A 23,669-nucleotide genomic window follows, 5' to 3' on the forward strand; every position below is an offset into this window, starting at 1 on the left:
AAAGGAAACGTATAGCTATTCCTTTAGTTAAAAATCCTTGGAGAACAGAGTGAGGAATTAAAATCGGGTAACAAGCAGAAATGGCTTGCTTTGAAATATGCAAGCTCAACTCTGTGGAAACACATATTATATTCAAATTATTCCATTTTAATATTTATCTTCATTATTACCTTATATGGAGAAGAACATTATGAAGATGATGTCTTTACAGTTTTCTGTGTTCTGTGTTTTTCTTTAAGACCAGCATGCTAAATATTTGATAATTTTATAAGAAACTAGCTGTGTTTAAAACTATGTATTGTTTAATTATTTTTCTTTCTGATCTAAGGAAAATCGTTTAAGTGTAGATAATGTGCTCATGCTTCCTTGCTGAAAATTTCATCTTATTGAAATTATACTGGCAGCAACGCAAAGCACATTTAAAATTTCAGTTTAAGTTGCCCAATGAGATAATATTTTAAGTTATTCAGATTCGTTCTGTTGCAAAACTTCAGAATAAAAATTGCTCATTGTCTTCTGCAGTTAAAAATGAACTGAAGAATATATGGAAAAACGAGCTTCCGTCTTATGCTTCCTTGCTTCCTTTTTGAAACGTGCTTTGGAAGAAGAGTGAAGCTAAAATGATTTCCAAAAGAAGTCTTTAGAAGAATACTTTTTCATCTTCTTAAAAACAAAAATATCTTATTCGATCGCTTTTTTATGAACATTTTCTATAAATTATTTTTCAAACACATCTACAAACATTCATCGATGGAACTTTTCGCTTCTGCGTAGAGTGCATATATACATATATATAAATATATTCTGGTTACTATTTTCTATACCTTTTCCTCCTATGAGATTTTTGACTTTGTGTGTTTTCTTGACTGTTCCTGAATTTCTCGCATTTGCATGCAAAGAATGTTTCTGCCTTATATGTATTTATATATTGTTAAAAATTCCTTTTCCCCTACCAAATGCATGCGGAACAATAAAACGGCAAAAGATTTAAAACTCGAAAGTCTTTTATAGTTCGCCGAGTTCTAATACAAGAGGAACTCGAAGGCGCAGAATGTGAAAGTGTTTACGATATTTTATGTGGCTACGTTGACTATTATTCTAAACCACGAAATCTATTGAAAAAACATAAATATTCATATTGAAAAAACATAAAGAACTACGATAAGTTTCATAGAAATAATCTTATCTGGTCTTGATACGAAAATAATTGATTATTTTGACTCCTTTGTGTTACTGATCGCGAATTTGTGTGTTTCAGTATCATTATCAGAAATAAATATTTGTGTTACTAAGTTTACGAAAACTTTGGAAATAAAACTTGTTAATATTTCAGATTGTTTAAGTTGTTTTGCTGGATGAAATGTAGAAATAAATGTGAAAATTTTGTAATGAGTATGTGTAAATGTGAAATGTGAAAAATTTGTGTGTAAATGTGAAAATTTTGTAAGTGTAAAAAAACATCACAATTAGTAAGTCAATATTATGTATCATTATTTTTCATTTATGTTACTATCCAACTGAAAATAAATTAGAGATGATACAGTTAAGAATTATTTCACTATTCGAGACACTTAAATTTAAAAAGCGTTTTTACATTAAAAATCTTTAGATAAATATTGATGAATTTTTTTTCTCAGTAACTTTCTCAGTTGTAAAGTAGACAAAACTGGTAAAAACTGATAGACCGCGGTTAGAATCTTGCGCGAACAGTCTGGCTGTATTGATGGTTTCATGGTTTCCCGCATGTATAAACTAAGTATGAGTCAATTTCCCTTAGAATGTCTTCCACAAAGAAATTCATATCTTACGCCGATACTCTTATGTTTGGGGGTGTTGAATTAAAATGCTAGTTCTACAATTCCGCTTATCCTTTTATTTTTATAATTTTAGATGATTCTACTACATTTCCTGTTTTCTGACTTAATAGGCTTTCCACATCAAAAAACTAAAGCAATTACTTAACGTTTTCCAATAAAATGCTATGCATCTGCATAAATGTCAAATATTCTCTTTATATTCTATAAAGATAATGCTGAACTGCTCTAGAATGATCTCATTTTTCTTGTAATGTCAAACAATCCAACACTTCTGGTAAAAAAAATCCATTTTCTTTAAAAATTGAAATAGTCTTCATGCTCGAACCACCCCAACGGTATCATTGTCGACTATTCAACGCACTACAGCCACGTCTATACCACGTGTGAGCCATGAACAGGTACTATGACCTTGATTTTTTAATCATTTTATTATCTGTGTATGGTCTATACACATATTCAATTTCATCAAAAACAACCACTTCCTTCCTGGTGCTTCGATTTTTTTGAAGAAGAGTGTAATTAAATATAAACCTGTTATAGAAGTCCTGAAGTTTTCGTTCAATTAAGGCATCTTATGAGAATAAATATTGGTATCGTGTTAACATAAGCATTTTTATTTTAATAAGATTTGTAATTCTTATTAAAATAATAATAATGGATATACTAACACTATCCAAAGTACAGTGAGACAAGAGAAAAAACGAATGTTACATAACATACATGACCGAGCTAAAAAATTATTACCTCATCAAGACCCTTAATCGTTTCTTATTTACGAAATTAAAGACTGAAATTACTTTTTTACCTTCTTTTTTTACCTGTCTGGGACATGGTAGGCCGCCAAATTCGGGCACTACACAATATCGCAGATCTGGAGCGACAACTGATGAATGCCTGGCAGAATGTGTTGGAGGATGACATTAGGAACCTCTACCACTCCTTGCCTCGACGAATTAAAGCAAGCCAGGGGCGGTTCGACCAACTACTAATTTGAAAACTTAATGGGTGATGTGAGCCATGAACAGGTACTATGACCTTGATTTTTAATCATTTTATTATCTGTGTATGAGCTATACACATATTCAATTTCATCAAAAACAACCACTTCCTTCATGGTGCTTCGATTTTTTGCAAAAGAGTGTTTTATGCACTTCATAGACTTAAACTTTTAAGCATAGTTCATGTGCCACGACGTAAAAATTTGCTTGTTCACTGAAAAGAAAATTCTAAAAGAAATAAAAAAAATCTGAAAGGTTTTAGATTTTAAACGTCCAAAGGGGCGTTTTTTTAACATTTTGTGTGTTACCGTTATTTATTAAATATCATGTTCTTCGCAATTAGATCATAAAATGCAGTTCAACAGCAATATCGAAAATAATTTTAAAATGAGCATATTTTTAGAATTTCCGATACACAGTCTCACGCGCTAGAGATAAAAATGTTTCTTCTGTACAACGTTGCCATTGTTCGCTTTGAAATCCTTGAGTCTGTTAATCAAAAATTTGTTAAAGATTTAAAAAACATGAAATCGATAATAAAACAAATTCCAAATTTCAAATTTGGGCTTCCAGATATTCGCAATAGATTACGTCATTCAAAGTTTGATGGCTCTAGGTACCGCTGCTTTATCACAGTGCGAGAAACATACATACATTTATGCAGATTCTTCGTTATTTAATTTCTTCAAATATAACACAGGGCGATAATATTTAGTGGCAACAGTTTGAAAAGTGAAACGGACATTCGGAGTGATTCGACGCAAAATCACAAAACGAAAACAATAGTCGCTCAGGAACAAAGCCCCTTCGGACTAATAAATTAATGAACAAAAATAATCTGCGTTTCGCAAACAAATTTGTCTTTTATAAGGAAATCTGTAAGAACTGGTTGCTCTTCATTTAATATTTATCTTTCAGTTGTGATGTAAATGAAATTAAAATGCTTGTTAATATTGAAATGGAAATTTTATGTTTAAAGAGTTCAGTACAAAATTACTGTACCTTGAGTAACTCTTAATGTATTGAATGAATATTAACTGATTTAATTCCTATGACGCTTTCCTATCACGTTACATCTCCTGTTGTGTAAAACTTTTAATATTTCCATTAGCTAGAAACACAGAGGTAATAAAATCTTATACGTAATCAACTAACTGAGGGAAAATTGTATTGTATGAAAACTTCAATATCTATTTTATTTGATTAAAATATTTTAATTTCTAAAGAATTTTGTTAAGTGATTAAAATGAAATAGCAAACTTCTGCTAAAATTTCTTTAATTAATATTCATTAATTAATAATTTTAAAATGTCATTAATTAAAATTTTATAAAAAAGACAAATTATAATGTTTAAAAAGAGTATTCTTATTATATTAATCAAGAAATAGTTTATTTGAAGTTACTCACGACCTAAATAAATAACACCGATTTGATCTTTTTAAAGACGGATAAAGGAGATGAGGACCGTAATTAACCTTTCGTGATGAAGAATAAAGGGCAGACTATGTCACGGACAATTCATTTTCCGAAAGCATTTTATAATACATTTTATTTGTCGCATTTTATTTGTTGCATATAATGCAGTCCTAGTAATGCTTGGAGGGGGAGAAACGTACATTCTTCTTCATAATTTCCATACTTTCCGAATTTTATATGAAAATCGAACACTACTAAAATTTTACCGAGGTTTTATGGTGCATGGAACAAATCAGAAGGTTAGAACAAAAGTGAGCAATGTCACAAAAGCAAGTATTCTCTCGATGGTTCGACTTTGTCTCATTTATATAAGATATTCAAAAACTGGACACAGGTTTCATGGCTCATAAAACGATGATGGTCACTAGTCTCAATTTTGAGGACTGCTAGAATTTTTCGATCATTTAGAAATGTTCAAAAATTTTCCAAATGAGAAACGATAGAGAGTTGAAGCCTTTTGTGTACTTCACGATAATACATGGAATCAATACCATTTGGGTTTGACCGATAGCGAGTTTTATAGATACAGAGCAGATGATAAACGTACAAGCAATGAAAAAAAAGAAAAAGAAACTGATGGTGGAATAATTTCAGATCTAAATAAAAGCAGCATATAAAAGCAGCATTTTATTTGTCGCATTTTATTTGTTGCATATAATGCAGTCCTAGTAATGCTTGGAGGGGGAGAAACGTACATTCTTCTTCATAATTTCCATACTTTCCGAATTTTATATGAAAATCGAACACTACTAAAATTTTACCGAGGTTTTATGGTGCATGGAACAAATCAGAAGGTTAGAACAAAAGTGAGCAATGTCACAAAAGCAAGTATTCTCTCGATGGTTCGACTTTGTCTCATTTATATAAGATATTCAAAAACTGGACACAGGTTTCATGGCTCATAAAACGATGATGGTCACTAATCTCAATTTTGAGGACTGCTAGAATTTTTCGATCATTTAGAAATGTTCAAAAATTTTCCAAATGAGAAACGATAGAGAGTTGAAGCCTTTTGTCTACTTCACGATAATACATGGAATCAATACCATTTGGGTTTGACCGATAGCGAGTTTTATAGATACAGAGCAGATGATAAACGTACAAGCAATGAAAAAAAAGAAAAAGAAACTGATGGTGGAATAATTTCAGATCTAAATAAAAGCAGCATGTATTCTGCAAATATTCACTGCATCTGAAGTGGAAGAAGAAAAGTTTTGGTATTCAGGAATTCTTCACTCATCTTTTTTGCAACAATAGTGGGATAGAATTAAATAAAATATAGAACTTCAGAAGACTTGAAAAAGAATGTAATGGAAAAAAAAGAGAGAGAAAATACGTCCAAAGGGACTTTTTTTAAAACATTTTGTATGTTACCTTTCTTTATTAAATATTATGTTCTTCGCACTTAAACCATAAAATGCAGTTTAATAGCAATGTCGCAAAATAATTTTAAAATTGAGCATATCTTTAGAATCTCTGATACACAGTCTCACGCGCTGGAGATAAAAATGTTTTTTTCTGTACAACGTTGCCATTGCTCGCTTTCAAATCCTTGAGTTTGTTAATCATAAATTTGTTAAAGGTTTACAAAATATCAAATCAATAATAAAACAAATTCCAAATTTCAAATTTAGGCTTCCAGACCATATTCGCAGTAGGATTACGTCATTCAAAATTTGTTGGGTCTAGGTACCATTGTTTTATCACAATGCGAGAAACATACATACATTTATGCAGATTCTTCATTATTTTTATTTCTTCAAATATAATATAGGGCGATAATATTTGGTGGCAACAGTTTTAAAAGTGAAACGGACATTCAGAGTGATTCGACGCAAAATCGCACAACGAAAACAATAGTCCCTCAGGGGCAACCCTCTTTGGACTAATGAGAAGAAATTTGAGAAGATGCAAAGTTTCAATGCTTATAAGAAGGAAGGGGAAGAAAATCTTTTAGAGGGCGGTATTACACAGATGATTTGCATTGTATAGTTCCAGAATCATTTTTAAATGAAAGAAAAGTTTTTTTTTTAAACCTTAGACACAAATTTATTTATTTACAAAAGAAAACTGCTATCGCAAACTGAATCTCTCAAATTTATAACGATTTTCTTTCTATAATTATTCCTACGTTACACAGTAGTAACAAAACAGGCCGTTCCATAATATGTAATTTGAAGAATGTGTAAGCCCCTGATTTTCTAACGCATCGAATAAACTAACGCGTGAAACTCGCTACGGTATGAATTGCAAGGAAACGAGAACGGGAGAATTAAAAAGTAAAGTATAAATCCAAGTTCTAAGTTATATCTAATAATAGTTATAAGTACATTACATTTTGAAACTTGGAGATAAAATTAAATGAAGATTAAAGGAAATTAAATAATAAATAAATAATATTAAATAAAGATTAAACGAAGGTGGATCAATTGTTTCATTGTTTTACTTCACAATGTAACTCCAACTTTGCGCAACAATGAGCAGTAATGTTAACACAATAAATCAATTCATGAAACTGATCGAAAACTTCTCCCTACATAATGCTTTAAATAAAAACATTATTAAACATCGTAAAACATTAATTATAATTCCTAAAAAAGGAATAATAAATTGCTCCAAATTTAATGTTAAAGAACAATTTCCACCTGATGCGAAAGCGCACTGCATGCAGATAGGGAAAGTTTTGGCCACTGTTTCCCGCTGCGGAAGGACAAAAGGGAAAAGTTTTTCCCTTTGGCCTTCGTAAATTCCCCTGAGGTACTGCTTTTTTGAAAAAAAAGTGCTCAGAACGTGGTCGGATATCTTAAGGAATAAAAATAATTAATACTGAATTATATGTCCACTGAAGAAAATTTTAGGAACACCTTTTTATTTCGCCCAGATTAAGGAAATAATGAGACCTTCATTACTGTTTTCTGTGATCGAGGCCAGCAGTCACTCTTTTTATGCTATCTTATGGTACGAATTTATCGGTTCATTTCATCGTTATGGTTGCAATCAAATGAGAACTCAGATATTAAGGAGAAGAAAGTGAATGCAAGCAATCAGAAGTTCTCTTTACACTAGAAAAGTAAGTTACTTTTTTTAGATAGAGATTTAATGGTGCAGTAAAATCTTCTGCGCGTGTTGTGCAGCGCGTGTTTGATGTTCTCGAAATTCAGCTTTCTATTCAGGCAATTGGGACTTTGAAGGGCAAATTTAGCGATTTGGGACAGAATTTTAATTCTCAAAATTTAATTATTTCTTTCCTTAAATATCTCGTTTTGAATCTAGATTCCAAAGACTAGTTTGCATACACAAGACAAAAATATTTTTTTTTTTTTTTAGTATAAAAGTCAGAAAAATTACGCTTCTTTAGTTTTTTTTTTTCATTCAAAATTGTGCTTTTTTTTTAGTTTAAGTGATTTTATTTTATGCTTTTTGATGCTTTCTTCAAAATTCATTGGAGTTTTTAGAGGGTTTGGAAGAATTCTGCCGTAATTAAGGGAATTTAATGTATTAAATGTCTTTAAAAAATCTCTTTTTTCTTCTTAAAAAATCTATTTTTTTAAAAATCTTGCTCATTGTTGCGCAAAGTTGGAGTTACATTGTGAAGTAAAACAATGAAACAATTGATCCACCTTCGTTTAATCTTTATTTAATATTATTTATTTGTTATTTAATTTCTTTTAATCTTCATTTAAATTTATCTCCAAGTTTCAAAATGTAATGTACTTATAACTATTATTAGATATAACTAAGTTTAAAAGTGTAAATTTTTTTTTAATTCTCCCATGTTTGGAAAAAGATTTTGTCAACAATAAGAAGAAATTGTTTTTTAGTTTCCAGAAATTTGCATGTGTAAAGAAACTTGAAACACACTCGTATATTTTGAATTTAACTAACTATTCAAAAATTTCATTAATGTTAAATCAAATCTTAAGACTTCTACTAGAAGGCATCATAAGATGTTTTGAATTTCTACTAGAAGGCATCATAAGATGTTTTGAATATTCTAATCATAAATAAATTCAAACATCAATCAGTGTTTTACATGCATGGTTTGGAAATTTCACTTTATATGTGAATTTCTGTAATTCACTTCTGTAATTTCACTTTATGTGAGTTTGACAACGTCTTTTCCATATTGTTACGAAATGTACAGGCGTGATAAGATAGCTTCCCCACAAAACAGTTTTAGGGTTGCCATAAAATGGCAAGGAAGGCAGGATTGCCCCATTTGGTGATAAATCGACCATTTGGCGACAAAATTTGGCGATATGCCATGGACGGATGGAGAACCTTCTGGAACGAATTCTTAACAGTTTAGCCGGGAATGTTCTCGCACACAAGCCGAAAGCTATATAAACCCTGCTGGTACGCCGAGAGTTAGTTAGTATCGAGTTGGTGTCTCGTTTAGCGAGTCAATCCCTTCGGAGTCGATCAAGTTGACAGCCGGGCAGCGAGTGACGAGTGGTCGTCGAGTTCACCGAAGGAGTCTGTTAGTGCATCGTCGAGAGAGCGTGTTGAACTCCGGAAACGTCTGAACCGAAGAGTCAGGAGCTGTGCTCTGTGTGTCGTTGTGTGCATCGCGAAATGTTGAGTGGAGAGTCTCGAGAGTACGTGGAGTTCCGAGAACGACCGAGTAGAGTCGGGAGCTTTACTCTGATGCTTTGCAGTGAAGCTGTCTCCACCATGATAACCTGATAACCTGAAGGCTACGCTGATCGTGTCAGCGTGTTTATAGTAGTTCATCTACGATTGTAAAACGTGTTTTGGAGCTGCCCTGACAATACTGGCTAAGAATGTGTGTTTCGATACTTCATCAAGTAGTGTCGTCGTTATTCACTCCTAATCCACACGAACCCCGTACGAACGTGAATGAAGAAAATAACGTAACAACTGGTGTCAGAAAACAAAAACGTAACAATATTATCTACAATTGGGGTAATCCATGAGTTATCATTTGTAAACGGGGTCGCTTCATCTGATCTCAGAGAGACAGATGAATAACTTTGAAATCGTTAAGAACTGCAGGCACATCAAATGAAACTAGGCAAAATTAACTCTATCTTTTTCAAGAGTTGGTCAGCCAATATATTGGTTAATGACGCTGACTGCCGTACCGATGGACCCTGTTCGAATTACGGAGAAGCGATGGATGTTTGTAAGCGGATAGTGTCTGTGCGGCAAGAGGTCACTCAACATACACGAATCCAAAAGTCCTCTTTAGAGGTTGACGTAAGGAAATAGAGGTGGGAGACCCTTGGATTACCCCTCCCTCCGGGTGTTCTTCAAAATCGGGGCGGAAGCTTAACAGTTAGCTAGGTTCAGCAATACCTCAACCATCTGTGTATTACAGAGGTGCTGGCTTAGCTTCTACCTGTACCTATCCTTCAAAGAAAGCATAAGCATGGAGGCACATTCAGCAGAAAATTGTAAAGAAATGTGAAAATCCCAAAATAAACATAGTAAAGTATTTAGATGTCGTGTGTCACATCAAGTTTACATTGATTACTCTTCTTCTGGTATACTGCTCTTCTGATATTCATGGTACTCTTCTGATAGATCAAAACTTTCGCAAATTTTCCTAATTATGATAAAGAGCTTTAACTGAAAGTTATGAGATTCTTTCCCCTCTTTCTGCATGCCTTCGTGGTGTAACTGAAAGCATGTCAAAACCGAAATCGTGATGTTGGGAGTTCGAATCCCGCTGAGTACACTGTGGATTTTTTCAGTTTTCTGATATAAAAATTTTTAAAATACTCTACAAGTGATGCCTTAAAGAAAAAAAAAAAAAACTGTGGACAATAACTCGACACCACGAAGGATTTGGAGCATAGGTTGCCTCATCCCAAATCGCCTTTTAAAAGGAAGCGTATATAAGGTATTTTCTCCCTCTTTTCCGCATGCCTTCGCAACGAAAGTGTGTGTGATACGTATTCTGGACGTCCGGAGTTCGAATACTAGCGAGAGGAATATTTTTCATGTTTCCTGCATCGATATAACGTAATGACTGTACACGGTAAAACTAAATTTTTACTTCACCAAGACCAGACTGATACCTTATTTTGCAGCACGTATTTTAAGAAATATTTCAAGAGTTTCACACAGTATGGAATAGAATTCGACGATTACTTTAATTATATTAACTTAAAAATATCATTTTTCATTATGAGCACAATGTAATATAATTAAAATAGCACGTATTACATTCGTAAATATGTGGAGAGTTTCCAGTACAGAAATTCATGAATTATTTTATTACAATTCCGCCACACAAAACATTTTTTAAAAGAACTAAGATCTTCTTTATAACATAAAGCTCTAAGGCGGTGTTTCCAGCTCTCAGGAAATGTTTATTAACTTTAATTCATTAGTTTTCATTTATGGCACATTGCAAGAAGAATTATAGTCGATGTTAGAGTAACGTGCAGTCGGATACGGAATTCAGTAAGAATCACTAACAATTTTTCTCACAACGGAAGAAACTAGGAGTTTCTCAGAATTCGGAAAGAGGATTTTGCGAGAGATTGGCTTGCTGGAGCAATGATTTAAAAAAACATCACTTCAAATGGATTACTCCAAAACGTAATATCTTTGAAGTGTTTAATGCTTTAAAATATTATTCGCATTGTCTGTTTGAGAAGTAAACTTCATTCAAAAGCATCTTTCATGAGTGACATTATACAAAACTATTAGCACCTGAGTCTGGTGAAGAATATCAAAGCCTGCAGTACAAAGTAACAAACCTATTTAACTAAAACTTGTAAAATTCGTTTTGCAACCATATTATAGGAAGTATACCATTCTCTTTGAGAATTAGTATTAATAGCCACATAGCCAAATTGAAGCAAAAAATTCAATGCGGACACCCCCCCCAAAAAAAAAAAAAATTAGGGGAGAGATTTTTAAGTGGTCAAAACAGCTTAAAGGAAGGTTCGTGAATCAATTAAATTAATTTTCGTGATATAATGGTAAGCAGATATAATGGTCTCGTTGTTGCCTTGCTAAGATGGAATAAAATCTTTGATACTATTCAAGGATCCTATGAGCTTGCTGAATTATTTGAATTCTATAGCCGATCATCGCAACTTGAAAACAGGAACTTAATACAGGAAGATGCCACTTAAATACAGGAAGTGAAGAATGTTTTGTAGACAAGAATTGCGCTATTTATCATATAAAAATTAGTCAGTAGTGTTCCAAGAACAGGATAGAGATTTTTACTATCTTCTGGGAGAAATCGGATTTGAACCTGTGACGAAGGTAAGAAAAACATTCGAAAAAAGTTCAGAAACTTACATTCACTTTCATCTACTATGCTGAGTTCCTCACAATTTTACGTAGATTGTATATGAGCTTAACTATCTTATCAAATACACGGCAAATCGTTTACAATAATTCAATTTTAAATTAACGATTAAGGCGCCCAACCTGGTGATGCGTAAAGGTTTGTAATGTAATGGTTAACTTTCTTCTAAACAAAGAAGCAAATAATAATATACAGTTTGTTTACTTTTTGGTGAGAGGAGGATGAGGGAGGGCGAATGAGTGCTTTCTGAGTTTCTTGAAAATTTCTTTATTGATTAATTAGTAATAACAGCTTTATGGTAAATTGAATGAAATCTGTAGTAATATATGTTTTCAATGTAACAGCATAAAAATTTAATATTTTTTGCATGAAAAGAGTTCAGCGAAATTACAGTGAAATATTACGATGGATAAAATTAATACAAATTAAAAAAATATAGAAAAATGCTTTAGAGTTGAAAAACAATTTAAACAGCGAGTGTCTGCTAATTATACATTTACCAAAAAGTAGGAAATTCTCCGTTTCTAGCTTCAAACAATATGCAGTGAAACATGAACTTAGCAAAAGAGAAAGCTACGTTGGGAAAGCACTCAGTGTATTCAGAAAAAAATTCCCATCATTCCGTAAGAACTAGTTTCGTTGATTTATGCTGTGAAACAGAATAAAGCTTGAAAAAACATCAGGCTTTAATTCTTGCTGCCATAACAGTATCTTTGGAATTATGCAAGTTGCATCGTCCGTAACTAGATAATGAAGCATATAATTAATGTTCCTTTGCCATCTAATATCGCAACCCTGCTTTCAACCATAAGATCTGACATTCGAACTCCGAGTTCCCATAAGATTATCGTAACTCGTTTACTCTACTCATTAATCGAAGTAAATAGGTAGAAGTGTCTAAAAATATTTCTTTAGTTACTTCGATGTTATCACAGATTTGTTGGAAGAGGGTAGAGATGCAAATAATCATCTGATCACATTTAAAAGTTTTAGAATGATTACATTTAGCATATCGTTATAAGGAAATCAAAAATTAAAAGATATAAAATTCCTTAAAACTCCGAATAATCTGCAAGTCTTTCGCGAATTATTTCATTAATGCTTTGCAAAGCAAATAAAGGTTACCACATTTAAAGCAATGCTTTATATTTTTTAAAGCTCAAAGACTTTAATCATTCTGAATTTCGAGTGTCATTAATTAGCATTTTTTAATGAACGATTATTACTGATCATTGATCTATTAATTATTATAATATGAATTTTTAGTTCAACGCTGGATTCTCTAACATAGTTCTGTCATTAACTACAGCAAGGGATTCTAAAGTGATCGATATTGCCCCCCCCCTGCAGGTTAATAAAACTTTAAAGGGGGTCAATGGATAAACTGCAACCGGAAAATGATCGGCACAATCAAGATCCCATTAATTACGAAATATTTATAAACAAAATAGATAATCAATTATTTATTGATGTAAAACATACAAAATGCATGTAAAGTGTAACATTTATTGATGTAAATCAGGGTAATTCGTACAAAGCCAAGTCTTACTAAAACGTATGGGTACGCTAAGTTTTGGAATATAAAACTAATCTGAGAGAAATATCCCCAAATAAAAGTTTTTACCGAACCAACATTATTGACTTTTCTCTCTTCGTATTGTAGAGGAAGCAAGTTTTAGTCATGTTAATAGTTTAATAAGGAAAACAAAGAAAAAAAAAATAAATGGAAAATCTGAAAGGTTTCAGATTTTAAATTACGTCCAAAGGGGCGGTTTTTTAACATTTCGCCTGCTACCTTTATTTATTAAAAAACACGTTCAGAAATAATTTTATAAGATTATTGGTAAATAAGTATATTATTAGTTGAATCTGCCTCAAAATAAAAAATTGGTATTAAAAATAAGGTTTAAAAGTTTTGGAAATGTTTATTTTTAACAGAGTCCTTGATATTTGTACAAGTCAACTGCAATATTCCAGTTTTTAGATCTTTTTAATTTCAAACTTCCAGTCTAGCGGTGTGCAGACTGGATTTCGGGTGATTCCTCCCTTCAGAATCCCCTCTTGCGGATGAAAAGCTGCCCACTTACTAGGTCTTTCGGTTTTATGTTGCCTGTGTTAATTTATAATGCCAAAATACTGAAACTTCTTTCTTATTATATTATTTTTAAAACTGAAAACCTTAATTAACTTGGATAACTTGCTGTGTTGCTATGGTGCAGCTTAATAGATTCCAGTTTACTCTTCGTTTCATTATTACTCGATAGTCTGAGATTAAAGATTTAGAAAATTATAACCATAGATTTAATTAGTATTTGAAAAGGTAAGTACTAGGGAGAAGTCAAACAATTTTATGAACGGTGCCAAGGATTGTCTGTTGAAGGCTAGGAAGTAAAAATGTTGTTTTCCTTACCTTTCGATTTTGTAAGAAATTAATCCTAAAAATCTGTAGACACGTAGTCTAAAATTAAACGCAGTTATAATGAACGCGATTATAATAATCTTAACTTTCTAGAAAATTAAAATTTTACTATGATGCCATGGATGTTATATCTAAAGGTAATATTCAACTTATTTTCTATTACCAACTGTTTTGAATTTATGCCTTCAAGCTATTGACAGAAATCATTATAATTTTTTCTTTATTCTTCAAACTTTAACAGACAAGGAATATTGTGTGCCTTTTATACACTGTAAACAGTATTCTTCCCTTTTTGGGTTGCGGGCTTTTACAAGAAAGAAAGATTATTTTAGCTGTCATTGTAAGGAAAAAGAACACATTAGCGTTGTCACCACACTCATTTTATCTGATATCAAGATGAGGTCCACAGTTTGCTGTAGACCTCATCAAACATACATGTTCTTATAAATCCACTCATTATAAAGAAATATTAAAGAAACTGTACATGTTGAGTTTCTTCTGAAGTAAATAGCATTTTTACAGGTCATAGAAGTTTTTATAATGTATGTAAAACTAAAGGATTTTTAATAATAAAGTATTTTCATTCCCTATTCGACTAGGGATTTTCATTCCCTATTCGACTGGGGATTTTCATTCCCTAGTCCTATTTTTTTAAATAAAGGTTATTGTGATGTATAAAAAATACTTTATTCTTGTATTTTCGAGGTATATATACACATATATATATATATTTGTGATGAATTTTTGTTGCCATCCTTGCAATTTCACAATAAACAACTTTGATTATATTATTATATATTCATGAAATTTCGAAAGTAAGAACATGCATGATATTGACAGAGCAAATTTCTGTTTAAATGATATATTTAAAACAGATTTATAACCGAAATGTAAACATTGTTTACGGTAAACATTATAAATTTGGTTGAAATAATTTTCAATTTAATAAAATAAAAAAGATACTTTATCTGTTTATACGCAGAAGGAGAAGGGAAAAGCACGCAAATATTTATCATTCACAGACAATGTAGTTTAAAAATTATATTTCCAAAACTTTAATAAAAACCCCAGAAACAAACATACATGTTAAAAATGTGGCATATAATTTATAAGAGTCTACGAGAAACGTATTTTGCAATGCATTTTTCTAAACAACATATTTTTCTAAACGTTTCCCTTAGTAACAGGTTTGTTGAAACATGGATTAAAGTTGAGACTATTAGAAAATCTGTAAAATGTAAGTTTTCTGAGAACTACACAGTTTTAGAACGTGGAATTACACGCATAAAATTAATTAAAAATGCTAGAAGGCATTAACTTTTGGAATATGATCGTTTATATAAGAAAAGAAGATGCACCTTTACAAGTAATTAAAAAACTATATTTCTCATACATATTAAAATACAAAAGACAGAAACGTTATAAGGTATTTCTCCCGCCTCCTTAGCATGCCTTCGTGGTGTGGTGGTCTGCACGCTGGGCGCTTATTCCAGAGATCCGTGGTTCGATTCCCGGCGAGGCGTTGCTCATCTTTCCTGCATCCAAAAAATACTTAATGTTCCTACAGTGACGCCTGAACTAAAAGAATGGTGGATGATGATTCTGCACACCCAGAATTTGGCGATTGGGTCCCCTAAAACCCCAGTCGTCCTTTAAAAGGGGGAGAATAAGGGTGATGCCTCCTAGTTGCTGGCTGAATTGCTTAATTTTGCGTAGAAACCCTAATTTTAATTGTAAAAATTGTTTTTTAATTCTTTTAATTGCGTTTGGTGTTTTAGGCTTTTCTATATTCTGCAGGTTTTTAATGAAGATATTTTGAGTTTTTATCTATTTTGCCTAAGTGAGAACTGAATTAATTGAATAGCAAATGTAGCTCTAATGAAATTTCAGGAAATGAGTTTAAATGAAATGCAACAAAAGTGTGCATAATTTAATAGTCTGTACAAGGAAGTCATGTGGTGTCCACATTAGATTTTTTCCATAAATAAAGGGCTCGTGAAAATTCATATAATGATGCTATAACATAGGACAATACTTCAGTTATTTGTGACTGCATGGTAGCTGCTTGTTGACTTCTTTTATCAAAGTGCATATCATGTCTAAAATATTCCCAAAAAATTACGTCCAAAGGGGCGTTTTTTTAACGTTTTGTGTGTTGCCTTTATTTATTAAATATCATGTTCTTTGCACTTAAACCATAAAATTCAGTTCAGTAGCAATGTCGCAAAATAATTTTAAAATGAACATATATTTAAAATTTCCGACACACAGATCCGCGCCCCGCTGGAGATAAATATGTTTTTTTTTTTTTCGCCGTAGAGTGTTGCCATTGCTCGCTTTTAAATTGTTGAGTTTGTTACTCAAAAATTTGTTATAGTTTTACAAAATAGGAAATCGATAATAAAACAAATTCCAAATTTCAAATTTGGTCTTCCACATGCCCATATTCGTAGGAGGATTACGTTATTCAAAATTCGATGGCTGTATGTACTGTTGTTTTATCACAATGCGAGAAATAGACATACATTTATGAAGATTTTTCATTATTTAATTTCTTCAAATATAATGCTAGACTCTAACATTTGGTGGCAACAGTTTGAAAAGTGAAACGGATATTTATAGTGATTCAACGCAAAATCGCAAAAGGAAAACAATAGTCCTTCAGGGACAAAGTCCATTTGGACTAAAAATTTAATTTATACCAAAGCAGGCTGAAATACATGACTAAATGAAAGTTACACAGATCGTAAGAGAATTCTTTTAAAACTGTTGTAAACTGATGCGACATTATATGGCTATTGTTGCATATATTTCCATTTTCACCCGAAATTAAATAGATATCGTCAGGAACATTTTACAGTAAGATAATAAAAGATAATGAGACGGAATACTGAATTACGGTATTCCAAATGAATATTCAATTGAAAGGTGAAATATCTTCAGTAATCCCTTACGTAGATCAATCTTTATTCTTTTAGCAAATGGAGATTGATAAGGGAAGCTTGACTGATGATACGTAAGAGAATCAAATAAATATTTTCTCTACCACCTTGTTCTATTTTTAATTTCTTTTTCTTTCCCGGGGTGTTGTTCGTGGTTTCCTATTTGTTTCGCCTTTCCAAAAGATTTAAAAATGAACATCACATAAACACTGCATAATAATTTCATGCCGTTATATCCTTATATTAAAGAACATATAATTTGATTTATTTCGTCGGCATATTTTCTTGTATCTAGGAATACATAAGTTATTATATAAGGTATTTCTCCCACTTCCCTAGCGTGGCCTTCGTGGTGTAATGGTTCTGCACGCTGGGCCGGTATTCCAGAGGTCCGTGGTTCGATTCCCTGTGAAGGCCGTTGCATATTTTTCATCTTTTCTGCTTCCAATTAACCTAATGACTTTCAAGTGGCGCCCGAACTAAAAGAGTTGTGGATGATGATTCTCCGCACCCAGGATTTGGCGACTAGGTCCCCTAAAACCCTAGTCGTCCTTTAAGAAGGGGAGTTTATAACGTATTTCTCCCACTTCCCTAGCGTGTTTTCGTGGTGTAACGGTAGCACGCTGGGCCGGTATTCCAGAGGTCCGTGGTTCGATTCCCGGCGAAGGCGGTTGCATATTTTTCATCTTTTCTGCTTCCAATTTCCCTAATGACTCTACAATCATACCTTCAAAATCAAGAAAGAATTTGATGATAGGTGGTCATTTGTTTAAGATACCGGGATTTTAAAGATTTACAATGAATTTAAACAAATAATGAATGTCCTATGATAGTATTTTGTAATTAATACTGAGGGAGGGTTGTTTGGAGAACATTCAGTGAAGTTAGAAATGATTTAATTTGATTTGATAAGCTAGAGAGTGCTTCTGCACAATACTTGAAGCATGACTATCCGAAAAAATTTGAATTTCATACAAATGTTATATATATGCGGCTCAAGTGTTTGTCGCCGTTAGTTTATTGGTTGCTTGCGTAACTGTAAATTGTTTTATTTCCTGTGCAGTGCAGCGCGTGACGAATATTATGAGAAAGCTAAGCCGGAAAAATTAAAAATACAGGAGCACGTGCATTTAACATAAATTTAACATCTATATATAATAGAATTTGGAAATATGCAAAAGGAAATATGTCAGTGCTTTGCAAAAATCAGGCCAATAATTAAAAATTTTTAAATCAGCATGCTGCTTAAAAATCAGCACTATACTGAAAAAATCAGAACGAATCGCAATTCCAGATTTCCTCATATTCCTAAATATATTTCACTCATGAAATTATTTAAAAAGTATTTTACACTAATCGATACATATAAAATAATTTTTTGACATATCTTTAGATCATAAAAATATGTTTGTAAAATAACGCATTGAATTTTGCAACGAATTCTATATGTGATAGGATTTTTAAGCAATGTGTATGCATAAGACACCTCCGTGTAAGGCGTATAAAAGTATACTTTGTTTTAATATTAAATAATTAAACTTAAACTTTGCTTTATTAAGAAAGGTTAGATTTTTTATCTTACATTGTTTAATATTCTACTTATTATAGCGTGCTCAGATCCCTTTTTTCCCTAGCTTATTTTTATTCATAAGTCCGTGTCATGCTGTAAAAAATACTTTGTTCATAATCCCTTTTGTGCTGGAAATTAGGTTTAAAAGAATTTATTTTACTTCTTCAGTATAAAAAGTTAATAGGAAGCTAATGAAACATATTAATTTATTAGCTTCATTAAGTATGATACAATATTTAAATAGAAAGCTTTTTTTTATAAAAGAAAGAATCTAGAAAACAAACATAACGTTATTTTGTGGTTCTTATATGAACTTTTAATTACAATTAAAATACCTGCGGTTTAACATTTATGCGCCTGTGACAGTTGATTCAGTTCACCTGTCATTTCAGTTATCTGCGGTTTAATGTGACCCAGAAAAAAACTTAACGAAATTGAGTAACTAAACAGGTTATAAATCATATAACGACCTAAGGCGACTGCTGAAATACTCAAACTGAAACACCAATTTTTTTTTAAGCAGTGCCAGCCTTGATAGTACATGCATGATTTAGAATGAAGCTTTATCGCTTATATAGTCATTTTATGGAGATTATGAATTTCATTATTTTACCTTAATTTAAAATATTGCATATATAGTTCCCAGATAGTGCAGATCCAGTAATAAATTAACCAAAGCAGCGGAAAAACGTAAATTTCCTTTAGTATGAGTACGCAGCTTTATTGAATCAAATAGCATCTTGTGCCTTAGAAGAAAGAATTTTTGCCATAGCAGCCGAGCCATTTCGTATACTACGGCATAAGAAAACTAAATTGAACATACAACAGTCTACTATCTGTCAATATTAAAAAATAATTTTGCTATTTTTAGTCTTGATCACCCATGACTACCAGCTTGTGACAGCCCAAGACTGTCGTATGCAGAGTTGTTACAAACGTTCGTTTAAGCACTTCTAAATGAATATACAGAACAGACAGGGATAATACATATATTGAATATCACGCGAGAGATATGAAAAAGGTTTTAGGGAAATTCAAAGAAATGACGGGAATGCCTAAAATGGCCCTTTGGGGAACTGTTTAGAAGCTTTGGATTGTGCAGAACTGTTTTTTTCCCGAGGTAATAAAATGGCAGATATCAGTTCTGTCATCGCTGAGATTCACTCCTTGGATCTTCCAGTTGCTAGCTGCAATGCTGACCAAATACATCATGGCAACCCTCACTGGGGAATACGATAGTTCTTTACATTTGAAGAAGTCAGAAATAAAGGGACAATTTCTATTTTAATTAATCTGAGATTTTGTTTCCTTTTGTTGTCAAATTGTTATTTGCTCTTCGAAGAAGACTTAGTATTAATTATTTTGCTTTTAGTATTTGGTCCCTTTTAAACTGATTTTATAGTATCTGACACAAATACAATAGTATGTTTTCCTGGAATGAATGAAAGAACCTTAAAACTTTGCTGCATATACGTGCTTCGTTCTTAGCTTAATACATTACTTGAAAAATGGTTTTTAAATATTATTAGAATTACGCGCATTGAAAATTGCAGTTTCGAATTTGTACAGAAGTCTTTAAGGACGTTATAGTATTTTACTTTATTGGTGAAAATCAATAATCATCCAGTTAAAAGCGTTGTAGACAACTAATATTTTTATTGATTTTCTTTCTATTTTACTGATTTTTAAACTGGAAGAGAAAGACGATAATTAGAATTTAAAATTGGACTGATATAAACTTAAATAAGCAGCTCTAACTATACCAATCAGTGCACGATCTAACCGAAAGTTTCTAGGCCTATTTCCTTCCTGGCATATAATCATAACTAAGATAAAACTGGGAATGCGACTCCCAGGTATCATAGATCCGTTGTGCAAGAGGATTCCGTGGGTTCGTCTAGAATAACGGTTCTCAACCTTTTGACTGTCGCGTACCATGTAAGCAAAAATTGAAAAACTTTAGAACCACCATTGCATTTTTCAACGATTATTTTTTAATTTCTCAATAGAATACTAAAAAAAGATATATATTTCGCCATTTGCACAACCTATTGCCTATTTTTATTAAATATGCACACATAAAAATATTAGATTAAAAATTGGTTACCACTTTACTTGTCAAAATTTGAGTTATAATACTTAAATTCTAAACTTTGGTGTGAAATTTGGGCTTGATTAAGAGAGATAAATTTCTTTATGCCTGGTCTTATTTCACTTAGTTTTAACCGTGAATTAGGATTCACTTTAATTTTGTTTTGTATTTATTTTTCAAATACAACATGAAAGGAATTCCTTGTTAAAAAATAGGTTGTGCAGAAAAGCAATAAAAATTTAATAGCCTTATTTGAAATGCCATTAAATTCTTTTCTTTTGGTTCATCCAAAAGTTAACAAACGTACTATTTTTGAAATCTTCACTTAGATTTAGATCAAAATTTCTATCACTTGTTCTTTTTCTTCACGAGATAAAATTTCAGGTACCAAATAGATTTCTAATCCATTATTCTTTTTAATCATTCTTAATAAAACACATGTTGAAATTACTAATCAATGGAAAACAATGATTTTTAATGTCGGATGTTAATTCTTCTTTTATTTTCAAATTGATTTCGGTTAGAAAATTTTCTAAAAATGGTAAAAAGCTTAAAGTATTATAACCACTTATTTGATTATAAGGTCGAGTTTTTATCATTGCATTTATTTTCTCTCTAACGGTAAACAAATTAACACTTTTTCCTTGTAATCCTAAATTTAATTCATTTAATTTTCTAAAACTATCAGCTAAATATGCTAAACGCGCCAACCATAATTGTATAAATAAACAATTTTCCAATTAAAATTATGAATCGCAGAAGAAAATTTGAATTTGTGATCGAAGTTCAAAAAGATTTAAACCTTTGCCTCTGGATAATTACCTTACTTCGGAATGTAACAACAGCATTTCATGTTCACTGCATATCTCTTGGCATAAAATCGTAAATATTCCCGAATTTAAAGCTCGGTTTTTAATAAAATTAACAATTTTTACAGCTTGAATCAAAACAATTTTCCGGTTTTCGGAGATTGTTTTGGCTACTAAAGCTTTACGCTGAATGGAGCAGTGAGTAAATTTAGTTTCAGGTGCGACTATCTTTATTTGAGAAATAACACTGGAATGTTTTCTTGTTAAAGGCCGAGCTCCGTGACTGTATACGGCAATACACTTATTCCAAGGACTATCAGTCTCAGACTTAAATTGTCAATTATTTTGAAAATTTCATTTGCGGTTGCTCTATCATGAAGAGATTCACAAAATAAACACTCTTCGGCAATTCTTTTATCTTCTTCGAAACGAATGTAAACTAATAATAGGAAAAAGTTCGTTATATCAGTACTTTCATTCAGTTGCAATGCAAAACACTCATTGTGTCTTATTTCATTAGCCGGTTTCATTGCTTAGTATTAAAACGAGTAATATAAGGCTTTCTCCAAAAGTGTAAGCCTGCCCAGTCTTGGCAATTCTTAGGCTTACTAGGTAACTAGCTTCCAAAGCTTTTTCACTTCAAGTAACAAAACCATTCATTACTTGTTTATTATTTTTGAACTCCGATAATTTCCTTTTAAAATAAATATTCTTGAGATTTATTCTTTAAATTGGCACGCTTAAATTAAAGATGTCATTTAAGAAACGATGGTTTTTATACTTTGATTGGGTAATACTAGTTCATGGCAAAGAACACAGAAAGTTTGAGAAACCATTTCATCTTCATTCCAAGTAAACCCAAATGATAAATAACTTTCATTATATTTTTTAGAACAACTTTTCTTTTCTTTTCAGTATTCTTTCTGCTAGTAAGTTGTACTGGATACATCACCTGTGAATCATCACTTTTCCGCTTAGTTAATACTAGCCATTTTTCCATTTTAAAAGTTTAGGTTTGTTTCATTATTTTTTCACAAATATTTAAATGTAAAATATATTACTAATTCTTCAAAAATGAAAGACGATATTCTCAAATCGCGTAGAAAAGTAAGGAATACAAAGCAACAAGAAGACAAAATCCCTGCTGTTAAAGACAGCAAATCGACGCAAACAAATTATTCTAATTGAAAATAGAGCAATATGAGATGGAAAATGGTGGCAACACAAATGTAGACATGCTAATAAATCGATCATCTCTAAAAGAATTAATGATATGCTATTATCTTTTTATAAGAACTTATTTCTATTTCCTATTAAATACAACATCTATTTCTATTACTCCTTTCACAAACATGATTTATGACATTTATTATGTCTATGGCCAAAAAATGTTTGTGAAAATAAAAACTGGTTATTCTGCTAAAGTCTGTGAACGGCTATTGATCTTGAACAAAGCTCAGATCGCATAAATTTACGAATGTTAGAGAAAAGCAGGATGTTGGGGCATTTAATGTCTAAATTTAATAGTTAAAACACTTTGCGCAGCATCTGTTTTTCTCTTGCGTACCACCGGTTGAGAATCGCTGGTTTAGAACAATCGAAGGAGAGAGACTTCTTGTTGCACGACAGTGCGCTTATCCGTTCACACGATTAGAATTATGGTGCAGTTTTTAGCAACAACAGTATGCTAATTCTTAAGCACTCTTCATTTACACCCGATTTGTAGCTTAGAGACTTTTTATTTAATTCCCCAAAATCACACTTCACATGAAGGGTCAATGCTATCACGACGTAACCAAAATTCATGTCACAGTGACTCACAAGTTGAATAAAATCCTAAACAAGGAGTTTTCTGACAGTTTTATGTAGTTGTGTACGTTGTAATGTAGTGGGAGGAGACTACGTAGAACACTGGAAGAATTAAAACCTTCGTTTTAAGTTTTTCTCTAGTTTTCATTATTCTCTCTCAGAAGCTTTTGGAAACATTTGTTATAGTACAATCGTAGAATCCTTGTTAAATTAAAAAAAAATTAAAAGCTTAGCAAAAACGAATATAGCATTTGAGAAGATTAAAACTCTTTGATTCACGTTTTAGTCTTGAAATTACCTGACCCGTGGTAGGATTCAGGGATATCTGCAGAGCGTCATATTTCGCGGTAGGAGATGTGTTCATGCAGGATTATAAGTTGGTCGCATATTTTAATAAAACTCTTAATCAAACGCAGAGAAATTTCAAGGCTGCTAAAAGATA

General features: G+C 31.9%; 1 protein-coding gene and 1 long non-coding RNA gene across 2 annotated transcripts in view; one reads left to right on the top strand and one right to left on the bottom strand.

Moving 5' to 3' along the window:
* LOC118204609 (prostaglandin E2 receptor EP3 subtype-like) overlaps nt 1-23,669 on the bottom strand; it is a 378,063-nt gene that overhangs the window by 59,242 nt on the left and 295,152 nt on the right. The window lies entirely within an intron of this gene.
* LOC146995407 (uncharacterized) overlaps nt 7,204-23,669 on the top strand; it is a 32,284-nt gene continuing 15,818 nt past the window's right edge. The window contains exon 1 of the long non-coding RNA XR_015043029.1: nt 7,204-7,362. This is a non-coding gene — a long non-coding RNA (uncharacterized LOC146995407). The remainder of the gene's footprint in view (nt 7,363-23,669) is intronic.

The sequence above is a fragment of the Stegodyphus dumicola genome, chromosome 9 (assembly GCF_044657685.1).
Source record: "Stegodyphus dumicola isolate Sdum_Otavi_A_Nest chromosome 9, ASM4465768v1".
NCBI lineage: Eukaryota > Metazoa > Arthropoda > Arachnida > Araneae > Eresidae > Stegodyphus > Stegodyphus dumicola.